At 37.6% G+C, this 16,180-nt stretch overlaps 1 protein-coding gene across 1 annotated transcript in view; it reads left to right on the forward strand.

The window, feature by feature from the left end:
* Nucleotides 1–16,180, forward strand: part of SSBP2 (single stranded DNA binding protein 2) — a 319,116-nt gene that overhangs the window by 858 nt on the left and 302,078 nt on the right. The gene's annotated exons all lie outside the window — the stretch shown is intronic.

Consider the following 16,180-nt stretch of genomic DNA (forward strand, 5'->3'; position numbering starts at 1 on the left):
CGGGGCTTTCCCGGGCCGAGCCGGGGGACGCGGCGCTCGCAGCCCGGGTGCCTCGGGGAGCTGGGGCGGGGGCGGGTGGGCGCCGGGGAGCCGCTGAAGTTTGAGAGTCAGAGAAGGACCGAGTTTCCGGGGAGGAAAAGTGTGCTGGCGAGGAGCGGGTTCTGCTGGAGGAGACTGACATTCCTGCCTCTTGCAGCCGACCTAACTTCGCGGGGGCGGCTGGAGAACTTTTTGTGGCGACGTGCTGCGTCCCAAGCGTCGGGGGGCCTTGGTGGCCCTGGCGGGATGCAGCGGCGGGCGGGGCAGTCCCCACGGGGCGGTGGTCGTGGGGCGCGTGGAAGGGAAGTTGTGTGCGCGGTGGTGGCGGCTCTTTACGGTGGGGAGGGGGCGGTAGTCCGAAAAGGGGTTTGTGGGAAAGGAAGAGACTCTGAGGTTGGGAGGAGTTGTTAGGTCAAGGTTGTGGGGAGATACAGGTGTTCACTTCGGTGGAAGCTCTTGAGAAGGCTGGCGAGCAAAGAGTTCCTCCCGCCCTGGGATGCCACCGTTATGGCACACTGCTAAGCAGAGTTGTTTGCTGCTATTCTTATGTATTTGTAACGGTGATTTGGTTGTTACTAAAAATGAGAGCAAATAGTGACTGTGACCACTGAGGAAGAACTCCTCTTTTCTGTGCAGCAAATGAAGCAGTGATTCCCAGTAACTATCTTAACTCTGAGGGTCAGGTTTCTCTTGGTCGTTTAAAGCACGCTGCATTTCGAAGGGGTGTCAGACTGGGGAGAGGTCTGGGAGCATCTCTCAAAAGGTACTTTGGTTATCTTGCGCACAGAAATAGCTGTGTAAGTAAAAACCGAACGAGCAGACGACCGAGTTTCCCTCCTTGCTTTAGGCAGTTAGTCTCCCCCTGAAAGTTTCCTGTGCCCTAGGGATGGGAACATTTCCTAATCTTCGTGTTGGCAGCAATACACACAGTTCCCACAGGATTTTGAGGTGGCAGGCCTTGATGTAGCAAAACAAAAAAATTATCGGAGAGATGCTGTTTTGTTCAGAGAGATTTTTCTGAGGAGCTACATTCAAGATTTTGTTGCTGTGACAAGAAATATCTAAAAGGCGTAGAATTATAGCTTGGTTAACAAACAGCAGTAACTGGAATTGAAGTTTTCTAATAACTTAATTTGTTAATCATTTGGTTGTGATATTTGATAAAATAAAAACATCTGAAGGAGGATGTTTTAATGTTTACAGAACATTTGGGTTTCATATTATTGGAACGGAGGGTTGAAATGTATTGAGGTATTATGTAACTTCGGGGTGGTTGACTTTGAAAATCAAGGTAGTTTTGGATTTTTGATGGACTCCCAGGAATCAGTGAACTGTGGCTGAATGTGTATCCTGATGACTTTGTAAGTTTTTTTTTTTGTATCTGAGATAATAGAGGAAGTTAGACTTGGTGTGTCTGTAGCTCTAGTTCTGTGACTTTGTCATTAAAACAAATAATTGCCACTTTTGCTGTCAGATCTACCAAACCGAGCACCAAGTAACATCTACTCTTGTGAGCAAAGTGATGAAGGTTCTGCTAGATGGTGCTATTTGATTTAAATAAATTTCTTCCATTCATTATAATTGGCACCAGAAATTCGGGACTGGCTTGGCTTTTGAACTAAATATAGGTGAAGAGACCACCTTTGGAGAATTGTCTATGATTGCTTTGGGTTAATTGTTGCATTAGTTTCTAGGTGAATGTTTGATATAAGAAAAACCTTGAAGTAGGTTCTTTTTAGGAGCCCTGGTGGCACAGTGTTTAAGCACTGGGCTGCTAACCAAAAGGTCAGCAGTTTGAACCCACCAGCCACTCGGTGGGAGAAAGATGTGGCAGTCTGCTTCAGTAAAGATTACAGCCTTGGAAGCCTGTGGGGCAGTTCTACTCTCTTATAGGCAGCTATGAGTCGGAATCGACTCGAAAGCAATGGATTAGGTTCTGTTTTATAAAAGAAACTTGTTTTTTAGTGGGAGAGTTGATCTGATCACTCAGTTTTCCCCTTTATGTTTATTTGGGACTTTAATGGTACAATTCTGCAACAGGGTAGTAACTTCTGAATATAGAATCTTAAAGTTATCTTTAAAATGGTTGCCGCCAGATTTTTTTTTAAACTATTAAGGTGGCAGATTTTAAAAGGTACCTGAACAAAGAATTTTCTTTTAGTAAGCAAATTAGGACTGGTTCTTGTCTTAAAAATCACAGGAGTAATTTATTTTCTGTAATAAATATGTAGTATGTATTTTAATAAAATTTTTGAAAAATGAGTCATTTTAAATAATGGCATTCACGTGAAGTAAAAATATTGTTTTTATAATTTATCAAGAAATGTGTTTTCTAACATGAGTTCTTAGTGGATAGCTGACAACTGTTTACCTATATATCTTTGCTTTCTCTTTCATTAAGTCACTACATGGAGTATTTAACATTAATTTTCAGATTTTACGCAGTTCCTACAATTTCAGTGTACAATTCTGAACATAAAAATGGTCAGGGTTAGGTTAATTACTTGTTTTGTTGTTTTTTTAAACCAGACAGATCAAGTCTATACGAAGGTTTGGATTAGATTTAATTATAGAGGGAGTGATTGAAAACCCTTGGAGGGAGGTGGGATGTTTGTGTAGAAATTTAAATTCTGATCCTGTTAGGTCATTTCCCCCTTTAGCAGTTCTCATAGCATACTGTAGATTTTCTTTGTAACACTGATTACAGTCATAATTAAATAACTATGTAATTGGTTATTTAATGTCTGTCTTCCTCTAAGATGTAAGTTTCTTGAGAGTAGGAATGATACTTCTGATTTATTTTCTGAGATATCTTTGGCATTAAGAACAGTGTCTTATGTTGTAAGTATCAAATAAATACTTGTTGAATAAACGAAGAAGTTAGACTCAGGAATTTTTCAATGTGAAAAATATTTTTTAAAATAACCTTGAAAATAAAGACTTGGAAGTTTGAGTTTCACATTTTGTAGCTTAGGTGTATTTCAACAGTATCCAACAACAACAGCAACAATGTAACAGTAACTATTGTCTATTTATATATTTGCCATCTATGTGCCAGTCACTGTGTTCAGCATTTTATGTACAGTTTCTCTAATTCTCCCAGCAGTTCTGCAAGATAGGTGATATTTTTTTCTCCGTTAAAGAAACAAGGAAGTACAACTGTTGTGGAAAACAGTATGGCAATTCCTCAGAAAATTTAAAATAGAACTACTGTCTGACCCAGCAGTGCCTCTCCTAGGTATCTACCCTACCTGTTGCTGTTGAGTCGATTTGGACTTACAGTGACCCTATAGGACAGAGTAGAACTGCCTCATAGGGTTTCTAGGGCTGTAATCTTTATGGAAGCCAACTGCCACTTCTTCTGTGGAGCGGCTAGTGGGTTCTAACTGCCGACCTTCTGGATAGCAGCTGAGTGCTTAACCACTCAGCCACCATGGCTCCTTAGGTTTATACCCTAGGGATCTAACAGTAGTGAAGTGAACAGATACATGCATGCCTATGTTCATTACAGCACTATTCACAATAGCAAAAAGGTAGAAACAACTGAAGTGCCTATCAACAGATGAATGGATGAACAGAATACATACACTGGTACATGCATACAACGGAATACTACTCAAGCATAAAGAGAAATGAAGTCCTGATACATGGGTGGCCCTTGAAGACATTATGCTGAGTGAAATAAGTCAGTCACAAAAGGACAAGTAGTGTATGACCTTATTTATATGAAAAGATAAGAATAAGTAAATGTATAGAGACCAATGGCTATTAGTGGGACCAACGGCTATGATGGGGAGTGAGGGAAAGGAGAGAGGGAGTCATTCTCTTTCCACTTGAGGAGCCGCTGATGGTTTCAAACTGCGGACCTTTCAGTTAGCAGTTGATTGCTGTAACCACTACACCACCAGGGCTCCTTAGTAGAACTGCCCCATAGGGTTTTCAGGGAGCGACTGGTGGATTCGAACTGCTGAACTTTTGATTAGCAGCCATAGCTCTTAACCATTGCACCACCAGGGCTCCTTAGTAGAACTGCCACATAGGGTTTCCAAGGAGCGACTGGTGGATTTGGACTACTGAACTTTTGATTAGCAGCCGTATCTCTTAACCACTGCTCCACCAGGGCCCCAGTTGAGGGTGGGGAGTCGGGGGAGGAAGAGACGGAATCATTCTCTGGGAAGTAGTCGGTTTATGTTTACAGTGATGGGAAAATTCGCATCAGTTAAGGGTAGTGGTTGCACAACTTGACAAGTGTTACTGATATCACTAAGTTGTACACTAGGAAAAGGGCGAAATGGCAAATACTATATTGCGTATAATTTTACAGTAACAGCAACAAAAAAATTAAAAAGAGGCCAAAGTTGCTGATACTACTTAGGTCCGGGGTCCTGGCTTCGTGGGACTGTCCAGTCAATTGGCCTAATACTGTTTTTAGAGTCATTATTTCACTCCCTAGTTTGGGGAGTAGTGCCTGGGGTCTTAAAAACTTGCAAGTAGTCATCCAAAATACAACAGTTGGTCTCTATTTGCCTGGAGCAACAGAGGAAGAAAGAGACCTAGGAATCAGAGAAGAAACTGGACTGCAGGTCTGATTGCCTCCGTGAATTACTGCCCCCCTTGCTGTGAGACCAGAACTGGATGGTGCCCGGCCTCCATTACTGAACGTTTTGATCAAGGAATCAGTAGGTGAATCCTGATCAAAAGGGGGGAAATGTGGAAAAGAATATTAAATTCTTACAGAATCTAGATTTGCTGGACCTATTGAGACAGGAGGAACCCCTGAATCTATCACTCTGAGAAAACCTTCACACATGAACTGAAATTTTCCCTTGAAGTAATCTTTAAACTAAACATTTTAGCTAAATAAGTAAAGACTGTTGGCCATGAGTATTGTTTTTTTAAAGAATTATATATATGAGATCAAATTGACAACAGTAACTCTAAAGCATATACGAGGAGTTTGGGGGTGGTGAGTCTAAATCAATGGTGGTAAAATAATATGGGTAGAGATAGTGAGAATGGTGACATAAGGTGAAGAACGTAACCAGTGTTACTGAATTGTACATTTAGAAATTGTTGAATGGGTGTATGTTCTGCTATGTATATTTTCACCAAAATTAAAAAAAATAAGGAAACTAAGACTCTGAATGGTTAAGTAACTTGCTCAGTGATACATTGCTAGAAAATAAGAAATCTGGATTTCTAACACAGCTTTCTTTAACTTTAGGAACTGTGGTTGAAGCTGAAAGACATTTTTCAGTATACCAGATTGCCTCCCTGATCTCGGGTAGGATGCTACAGATTTAGGGAACAGAGTTACATAATCAGATATAACAGACTTTAAAGATTTGATCAGATATGTGATCTTAACCATTTGTGCACCCTGATGCTTATATCCTCCATTTTGGCAGACTGCAGATATGTGTGTGGCCTGAGAGAAATTTTAGGAGTGAAAGACGGAAACCTAATAATGAAGAATGCCTTGTGACTTCAGATTTTTTTTTCTAGGAATTCTGTTTGATCAGTTAAGTTTTAAAACTAAGCATAATAATTGTGAACAATTCCTGTATGAAATATTGCTGAGCATTAAGCTAACACTGTACCCCAAAAAAGAATAACTGGTATCTGCAAATAGATGAGTAGCGGTATCAGTTTTTTATTAAGCTAATTTGACCCTTTTAAAATTATGTAATAGCACAGAAAGATAAATCTGGTATAAAGCCAAGTTGAACATAAAGTATTTAATACATAGTAGACACTCAGTGATATTTATTAAGAAATGGCAGAAATCAAACTGTACATCTAACTTGGGGCTCTCAAAAGTAATTGTGGTCTTTAAATTGTGAAACTTTTAGTCGAATATACCAGGAAACAAATATCATATGCCCATTTTTAAGTGGTTACAATCTGATGAACATTTAAATACTCCATATAAAAGAGAGAGTTTATAGGGATTAGTATCTACTAGCATCACTTTATCTTCTCCCGTTTTTGCTATTAAGGTACCCCCCTAAAAATTATAAATCTTTTGTTTTCTTCCTTCCTTTCTGAAGGAAGTGAAGTTAAGGCAAGCAAAATAATGCAAGTCTCTTCAGAAACTTGTATAACAAGCATCTGTGGTAATACAATTCAAGATTTCTGAAACTAATGAAGGAGTACCTTCATGAGTATGAAATATTCTGTATTAAGTTGACTCTCCTCCCAGTCCCCGGGATATTTCCTCCAAAATAGTAAACAGCTTCTATCTAAAATGCATCTTAGCTGTGAGAGTTTTCCTTTAGCTTGATCTCTTTTTCATCAATTTAAGACACGTATCAAAAAAACTGTTCTTTCGAAGGAACAAACCTAAAGAAAGAAAATGTGTAAGATGTTGAGGGTCAGTTTTAGTATTGTTTATCCAGAGATTTATTGTGATTCTTAGAAACAATATTAATTTTGTAATGTATTTTTTCAGAGCTGTGAGAGAAAAAATTAAAGGCTTATTCCCACATTTTCAAAGCCATTTTGCCGCATTAAACCAATTCAGCATGAAAAAAAATCATTGAATTTTACTTGCAGTGCAGTAGTGGACCAAATGTGTCTTATATCTTCAACTACTACTGGAGAGTATAATTACTTTGTTTTAAAATTAGAAAATACTCTGTGGGACAGGGGTTGGGATACCCAGCTTGCAGTTTATTAACATTTCACCTCAAGAGTTTAGAGTTGGAAGTAAAATTTGGGAAAAAGCCAGTTTGAATTTAGAATCTTCTTCATTCGATAGAAACCACAACGGTTATATTAGTATTGGGACATTGGCTTGAGGACTTAAGTACTGGAATTAAAAGACATGATGTTATTGCTGGGAATATTTAATTTTAAAATATGAATCGAAGATATTTATGACTTTATTTTGTAATACATGGGAATATACTATTGTGTGTACATTACTGCTTTGACATTGCTATGGTAATGACAGGAAATATTTGCATGATAGTGACATTTTATTGGTTAGTTATATGTAAGTTTCTGTAAATGTTTGATAAAATATTATGTTTATTAGTAACTTATTTTTTTTTCCCAGAGGAAGGACTTAAAATAGCATTAAAGCTTGAGAGTAAGATACGTTTGTTAATATATGAAGAGAGCTGGGAATAAAAATTGAGTGACTACATTCAGATTTTAAACTTTGCTTATCATATTTTATATATATTTTACATATGTAACATCTATTCGTATAGTGTTTTGTTAACATATGTATATACTTCACATAATTAGGACTATGGAAGTTATTTGACTATTATACCAAAACCTCATGTATGTTACAAAAGGTGACCCGAAGGGTGACCCATCAAGATGTACATTCTGCTTGTTTTTAGTAATGTTACAAAAATTATAGAGATTGTTCTTACCTTCTCCAAACTGTGTATCTTACTCACTGTGTAAGGATATTAAAAAACAGGTAGGAAAATGGACCACCTAGGGAAGAATAAACTTTTTCCAGGTAACTTAATAGCCCTGGAGGCTGCCCAAATTTATGGTTGGTCATAATGGATAAATGGCAGTTTTTGTCAGAGTAGGTTGATAGTTAAAGATTTTGAAAAGTGGAGTTAATAGTATTCTTGTAATATTTACAGAATCAAAAAATTATTTGGACTCAGAACAGCTTAGGCAGTCCCAGTGCAGTGGAGGAATTCACATTCATTCTTAGTTTACCTTTAAAAGATAAACTTGAGTTGGTGTCGTATCTTCAGTAATGACGAAACTACTGTCATATTACTTTAAGAATCTTGATTATATTTTCTTGTGGGGCCCTGAGCAGCTTTCAGACAATAATGAACCATCATAACATTTTTAAATCACAACTCAGCTACAGTGAGCTTGAACCAGTGACCTGGCAATCTCTTATTTTGGTCTTCGGTATTAATTTTGCTTCATGAGCATAATGTCAAAGAAGTAGTTCAGCAGAGAAAATTTTAGAGACTGAAGAATAGCACTTTGTTCTTTTTTTCTTTTTTGAAGAAATTATTTGTAAAGAATATAGTTTTAATTACTAATACAGCTTTAATTATTACTATAATCTAAGCCATATTAAAATACTGATGAAATATTTGTGAAGGCAAAAATATAGCCCTTTTTATCTCTAATAGATGAACATTTATCTGAGATTCTGTCCATGTAAGTTAGAGAGGAGTTGATGACAAAAATAGGCTCTCACCTGAAATAAATGTGATCTGATATTTCCCTTGATTCTCCTTTTATTTACCTACCTCAAACTTTAGAATAACTTAAAGCTAGTTTTTGATGGAAAAAAGCTAGATAAATAAATTACTTTATTAAAATGATTTTATTTAAGCAGGATTAAAGCAAATGTTTTCTGTAAAATAGCAAAATCCTAAATACTATATAGTTTGTGTAGTTCTATCATAAAGTTATTGTTAATAGTAATAATGACAGCAGTGCTATTATTTAAATATTTTGTTTATGTTTAGCACTTTACTTGCATTGTCTCATTAAAGCCCCTCAAGAACCCAGTAGGTTGTAGATACTACTCTTAATAGTACAGAAGAAAACAAAAAAGGAGTGTTTATTCTGCTTTCGGCTGCACGTATCAAAACTGGAGATCAAAGAATGTCTTAATTGATTGGGTTTAAAAATAAATCTCACGTAACCGGATGTCTGGACGAGGTAGTTTCACAGTTGATTTAGTGGATCAAGAACATCAGGGTTCAGATCAGCCTCTCTGTCATCCTCATGGTCTTCCTCTCAAAATGCAAGAGGGCTGCATTGGGCTCCAACCAAGCATCACTCCTCCTACTGCCAAGTGTAAAGTCAGGATTTTTTCTTCTTCATGTCTCATCAAGCAGGGATGAAAACCTTTTCATGAAGTTGCTTAGCAGATATCCTCTTACGCTTTATTGGTGAGAACTGTAAAATGCCCTCCCCCTAAAGCAATTACTGGCAAAGGTAAGGAGATTACCTTGATTGCCTTAAATCAGTCATTGTTCATCCCCTGGGCTGGAAACATTGCTCCCCTGTACCTGAACTACCTAAACAAAACCATGGATGTTTTAGAAGGAAGGTGTATCTTAAGGATATGGGAAGAATAAAATGGGTTTCTGCTTTCATGGAACTTTTTTTTCAAGGTGGAGTGAGAAACATATATTAATAAACAAGCATGTACTAGGCAATTTCAGATCGTTATAAGTGCTATAAAAGCAATAAAATCGGATTATATAATATAGAGAGTGACTGGGAGGCTACATAAGATTGGATAGTAAGGGGAAGGTTCTCGGGGAAAGGGGACATTTAAGCAGAAACCTGAGTAGTATTGAAAGAACCAGTCATGGGAAGACTTGGGGTTAGAGCATTTCAGTTAGAGGGATCAGGTCTAAACTACTGCAGCTGAGGAAACCTCAGCATCAGCATCGTTGTTAAACATCCCGTTGACGATGGATTGATTCTGACTCAGCGATCCTGTAGGGTAGAGCTGCCCCATAGGGTTTCCAAGGCTGTAATCTTTAGGGAAGCAGACTGCCACATCTTTCCGCCCACGAGTGGCTGATGGGTTTAACCATTCGGTTAGCAGTCGAGTGCTTAACCACTTCACTGTCAGGGCTTCTCCCCTAAAAATAGGGCTGATTATCTAGTATTACCTCCTAAAATCCAGAGATACAGGTGTCTCTAACATGAAGACGGAGCCCTGGTGGCGCAGTGGGTAAGTGTTCAGCTGCTAACCAAAGGTCAGCAGTTCAAATCCACCAACCGTTCTTTGGAAACCCTATGGGGCAGTTTTACTTCTATGCTGTAGGGTCGCTGAGTCAGAATCAACTCAACGGCCATGGGTTTGATTTTTGGTAACATGAGTACAGTGGGGTATATGGCTTTTACAATGATGTTGATAATAGAAATATCTAAGATTTACTGAGCGCTTGAGGCCTAATGGATTGACAGAGGATGGTATAGCTGGCATAATTATTTCACCTGCACCTCCCTAATTGGATTAGTCCCTTTTATTCTGTGCTCTCATAGAAACCTCTGTTTTTCCTATAGAAATTATTTGTGTGATGTTTGGTTTAATGTCTCATCTCCCACTTAGATTGGAAGCTCCGTGAGGATAAGGACCTTGTGGTCTTCACCATTCTATTCCCCCTGCTTAGAACAGGGACTGGAACGTGGTTAGATATTTATGGAATAAATGAATGAAGGATGTAACCTATTGTAAATATATCACAACAGATTATCGCTAGAAGGAGCTCGTTTTTTTCCTGTTTCTAATACTTGGTATCAGGATTAACATATAATTGCATAAGAAATGTTATCTCTAATATAGGCATTTAGCAGTTGCTGTTGAATTTCAGGCCTGCTGACTACAGGAGGTTACCTAGTTGTATTCCTATGAAATGTGTGTATATTTTTAATACAGATTTTTGGTAGAATCTCCTTTTTTCTTGTGTTTTAACAAATTCGATAATGTAAATGAAAAATTTGACAGTTATCAATGTATTTCAATGTACCTTAAATATTTAAGCCTCACACTAATTCTGTGAGATAGATGGTATCCCTATTGACTGCTGAGATTTATAAATGGAAATATACTTAATACATCCAAGATTATACAGCTAATATGTGGGAGAGCTGATCCACAGTTAGATTTTTTTTTGTTCCAAAGTCAGTGTTGCTTTCAGTATACTAAAGCTGCCTCTTTTAAGATGAGAGATTCACACATACGTATATTTAAAGAACGTGTAGATACGAATCTGATTCAGTAGAGAATGGATTAGATGATAGTTAAAAGCTTATGCCAGTACTTTGGTTAAATGAGAAGCATTGCTATAGTGTGAGTTAAACACCTGGCAAAAAACAAACAAACAAAAAAAAAAAAACCAAACTATTGCTGTTAAGCTGATTCCATCTCATAGTGACCCTATAGAACAGAGTAGAACTGTCCCATAGGGTTTCCAAAGAGCAGCTGGTGGATTTGAACTGTTGACTTTTTGGTTAGTAGCAAACACTTAACCCCACTGCGCCACCAGGGAGGGCCCCGAGTTAAATATAGTCCTATACAATTACTTTAAATGTGCCACATAATAATAAAATATGATTGTTGTTCAAAATCCTTATGCTTTTGTTTTATAAATGAATTAGTATGGAATTTAAGTTGGTTTTGGTTTTCTAATTTGTGGGAAGACTTAGGCCAATTTGGATCAGTGAACTCTTCTCTATTCCTTTGCTGATTAGTTCCAATTTGGAGAGGTGGAGTGGGCGTTGAAAAAAGGAAGGCTTTTTTCCTTGGATGCCTCCTTCAGTAAGGGAGGAAAAGTCTTTTGATATGGTTATCAATAGACTATTCTTGTTTAATTCTTACAGCAACTTCATGAAGTAGATATAATCCTCATTTTACATATGGAGAAACTGAGTCTCACAGAGGTTATATACCTTGTCCAAGACCACCCAGTAAGTTACATAGTCTGAATTCAAACTCGGGTTTCTGACTCTCGTGCACATTTTACCCACTTTGCCTTATTGCGTCTAATTGTTTAACATGGGGAAACATTTGTAATGGGAGTTATAGGGGGATGCTTGGGTACTTCTCTTCACATGTATCCATCAGTTTTAGTTGGGGGCAGGGGGCATTAGGGAAGAAGAGAGAGATTAAGGAAAGATTATTGGCAGTTCACAGTTGTTAAAAAGGTGAACAAAATTATTGGGACCAAAGAGCTCCACAAATAGATCCAAATTCTTTAGCCAGCATCTGATTTAACAACTTGGATGTAATGTTTGTCAGAGAGGAAAATGAAATTAGTAACTTAGGGTATGATTTCAGGTAGAGCTGTTTCCCCACTCTTCTTTCTGTATCTAGAGACAAAGTAATCTGGCGTAAATTACTTGGTAAAATTTGGAATCAGAAATAAATAGAAGAAGAGTATATGTCTAGAAAAAAACTTTCTCCCCTAATTATGAGCCTCCCTGTCTCTTCCAACCAGCATATGGCCTGTTGATTTTTTCGTTTGTTTTTGAATTTCGGCATCTGCAAAGTTCATGTAGCTCAGGAGCAACAGTACAACCTTACTGAGTCTATTACCTAGTAATTTCTGTAGTAATGACTATTAGAAAAAATAGAAACAATTCATTTGCTGCATTTTTTTTACAGCATCCTGTGCTATTTGGCGTTTATAATTGGATTACAATCATACGCTGATTATACTTTGTCAGTTCATTCAAACAATAGCTATTATTAGGAAGCTATTAAGGTGTTTCAATATGCATTTTTTTTACCCTGAATTAAAATTAGTGACTGATACTGTTATTCCTTCCTTTAGAAATATTATAATCGAAAACTTGAGTGAGATTTTTACCATAAAATACATCACACACACACACACACACACACACACACACACCCTTACCCTTGTCTATTACCTAGTAGTAGGTACATTACACATATGAACGTGTGTGTGTGTATTGGGAGTAGTTTTCAGATAGCACTTTATCTTGGGAAATGACTTACTAATTCATTTTGAGTTTGGATTGGTACTGGGTCATTTATGTAAATGAGTTGGATTTATAAATACAGGGCCAGAAAGATTTAGGGTATAGGCAAGTTTTTACTAAAACACTAACAATTGTTACTTTCCTGTACCATTGACCTGAGGAACGGATACTATAGCAATTACTGGCAAAAATGCTGCTAGATGACAAAATGTTTTTGTTTCTGTATTTGTCAGGTCCCCAGTAGGAAACAGATGGCACCCTTAAAGGGATAATTGAAGAGAGTTTAATGAAAGTATGTGCAGGATTAAAACCAACAAGGGATGAAGAAACACCCAGGCATTAACAACAAGGGAACCCTTACACCCTTAGGTCTGAAAGGGTAAGAGGAGAAAGCAGTTACCAGAATGTGGTGAGAGCTGTGGTCATTGGAGAAGGGCCAACCTCCTGGAGCTGTGGTTTTACGAAGAGGACCACAGCCGCTGTCAAACCCACCGTTAAACAGAGGCTTGAGGCCTGGCAAGGAAAAGACCTTCTTTCTCCTCTTGCCCTCTGAGCTGTTGGAACCTCCTTTCTGCAGAACCCTGTTGAGAGCCAGTGGGCAACAGAACCCAGGCAATATAGTCTATAAATATCAGCCTCCCAGGTCACAGCAGGGCAGAAAGGGTAGATGGTAGGACTGGCTGGCCAAATGGAGAATATCCAGCACATGCTCAATTTTTATTTATTTATTTTTTAAAATTTGAAACAAGTCTTCCAGTTCTTTGTATAAAATGACCTAAGAAAATAGAGCATTTTAAAAAGTTTTTTCTTTTTTAAATTTTCAAAAGAGCATTTAAAATGTTTTTTAAACATGTTTATTTTATGGTAGAATAAATTTTATGTGGTGAGTATTACATTCATCCTGCTTTCCATTGTCTCTCCATTGCTTTATTCATTTAGAAATGTTAACTGTTACATGTTAGCCTCTTTTGAGCCTCCCTGAATCAGATCTGAACAACACCACAGTCTCTGCCTTCCAGAAGCTCACTATCCAGAGGGGGCACTCTGTCAGTGATTACCACACTGGGTACCGGGTACTGTAATGGGTTTGCAGAAGGTGCTGTGGGAGTTCTGAAGAAGTCCACTGAATCTAGCCTAGGGCCGTGAGAGTGTCAAGAGAGGATGTATATTAAAAGACAGATAGGCATTAGCCATAGTGGGGGTTGGGCAAGTAAAGAGTGTTCTAAAGAGAGAGAGAGAGAGGCATGTACACAGCAATATGGAGGCATTAAAGAGTGTGGTATATTTGATGAACTCAAGAACACCAGTAAGGCTAGACGTACTGTAGGGGATAAGTCTGGCAAATTAAACAGAAACTATTTCAGGAATGGCCTTGAATGAGAGTTTGACCTGGGAGTAGTTGATAAGCATTTTAAACTGAAAAATTGTATCTTCTGAAGTGCATTTTAGAAGAATCATTCCGGAAGCAATGTGGAAGGTAGGCTAAAGAGGGGGATAAATCCATTAAAGCTGTTGTAATAATTAAGTTGCACTAATGATAACAAATGTTTATGTCCTCATCATTTTTCTACACCACTGGCGGTGCAGTGGATGTTTTAGGATATGGAATAGAAAGTACTTGGTGGCTTAAATGTAAAAAAAAAAAAAAAAAAATCAGGATTTTTCAGATGGTTGTTATTGTGGGTAGAAGTTTCAATCAGAGTTTGAGGGAATACAGTAAGAAGGGTGGGTTGATTTAAGGGGGAAGATGATGAGTTCAGTTTAAGGTGCCATTCAGACGTAAAGATGGAGGAATTCAGGAGGAAATTGGATAGGTGGCTCCCGAGCTTAGGGGAGAAGTGTAGGCTACAGATGCAGAAGAATGGGGAGAGACCAGTAACATAAGCATAAGGTGCCTGTGTTTTAGGTATTATATCTGAGTACTTTATATATTTTATTTCATTCTCTGTAGTGCTGTGAAGTTAGTATAATGTCTCCATTTTACAGCTTAGGAAACAGTCTTTAAGAAAATAAGTAATTTAGTCAAGTCACATATATCAGAACTGGAGTATGAACTCAGGCTTAGTTTAGTCTTTCTCTTTTTTAAAAAAATAACTTTATTGAGGTATGGTATTTATTCACAAAAGCACACATACCGTAAGTGTAATAAATAGCTCGATGAATTTTCACAAACTGAATACACCAGTGAACCCAAGCACCCAGGTCAAGACAAAGAACATTATCAGCACTCGAGAAGCTCCTCACATGCTTCACTCCTGACTTTTAACAGCATAGATTATTTTTGCCTGGTTGTGCCCCATATATATGGCCCATTTTTTCTTTGCACTGTGTATCATTTGAAGCCATGAGACGGTAGTAAATCCATTCTTCATGGGAACGTCCAGGGAAAGGATGTGAAGAGATCAAATATGGAACCCTGGGGAACATTTAAGAGGTAGGTAGAAGAAGAGTTTGAGATTGGGACTGAAAAGGAACACCGGAGAGATATGAAGAAACTCATAAGGGATTGGCATCACAGAAGTCAAGGAAAGGGAGTTTTGAGAGCTGAAGTGTGATTTACCATCTCAGACATCGTAAAATTAATGTGAAGTTTAAATAAAGGTTGAAAAGTGTCCCCTAGATTTTTAAATCAAGAGGTCATCTGTGACCTTAGGGAAAACAGTTTCAGTGGAGTGGCTGAACACAGGCTAGCATGCAGTAGTTTGAGGAGTGGATATGAGGTAATGGAGTGGAGACATAACATGTGAATGGCCTCCACTTGAGAAAGGAAGGATAGAGAGAAGACTAACTTGAAGAGGATATAGATTTTTGACTTGGGGAATTTTATGGAGGTAGGGTTTAATTGGGGGGTTAATTTGATTACATCACCTGGCAGGAAGGTTTTGTTAACTGCCTTGAACAGTTTTTGTTTTTCTTTAAAGAGTGACAATACTGGGATGCCATAAGGGACATGGAAGGGAAAGAAGGAAGTAGGTAAAGTGTTTTTAGCTTTTGTAGATGGGCTTTGGAAGTGAGTGTGAGTATATGAATTTAATAGTTGGGCTGACATGTTTTGGTGTAGTTACAATTGCTAGCTTTTGTCAACTGATTTTTAAAAGCTTTTTTGAATCTTAGGAGGTAATGATTACAATAAAGGAATCATTTCCAAATGATGACTGTGGTACAGTTAAGAAAATCAAATTAATAATTTCCTGCTGTGGTTACCAATCAGTAGGCGTTTAGTCTTTAAAGCAAAAGTTTTTTGGGAAAAAGAAATGTATTTTTAAATCTCCTCTGGTTAGTAAACTTCAGCTTTCCCCAATAAAGTTTCTCTAAATCTCCTTTCTACTTTTTAAATTTGTAGAAGGGCCAGTTGAGAATACTTGAGAAAACCCCCATATACAGGGTACAAAATTGAGTTAATTTGATTAGCTTACTAGTACTCTTTAAAATGCTTTTTATTGTTTAAGTAATTCATGTTCATAGTAAAAAAAATTAGAAAATACAGACAAAAGGAAGAAAATAAAAATAACCATATGACTTTCCACACTTTTTTTTAATATCTATACCTGCATGTGAAATTTTTGATATTATTATTTTTTTTTAATATTTTATTGTACTTCAGGTGAAGGCTTACAGAAAAGATAGTTTCTCATGTAACAGTAACACACATGCTGTTTTATGACATTGG

Source organism: Trichechus manatus, unplaced genomic scaffold, assembly GCF_000243295.1.
Source record: "Trichechus manatus latirostris isolate Lorelei unplaced genomic scaffold, TriManLat1.0 scaffold00029, whole genome shotgun sequence".
In the NCBI taxonomy this organism is placed as follows: Eukaryota; Metazoa; Chordata; class Mammalia; order Sirenia; family Trichechidae; genus Trichechus; species Trichechus manatus.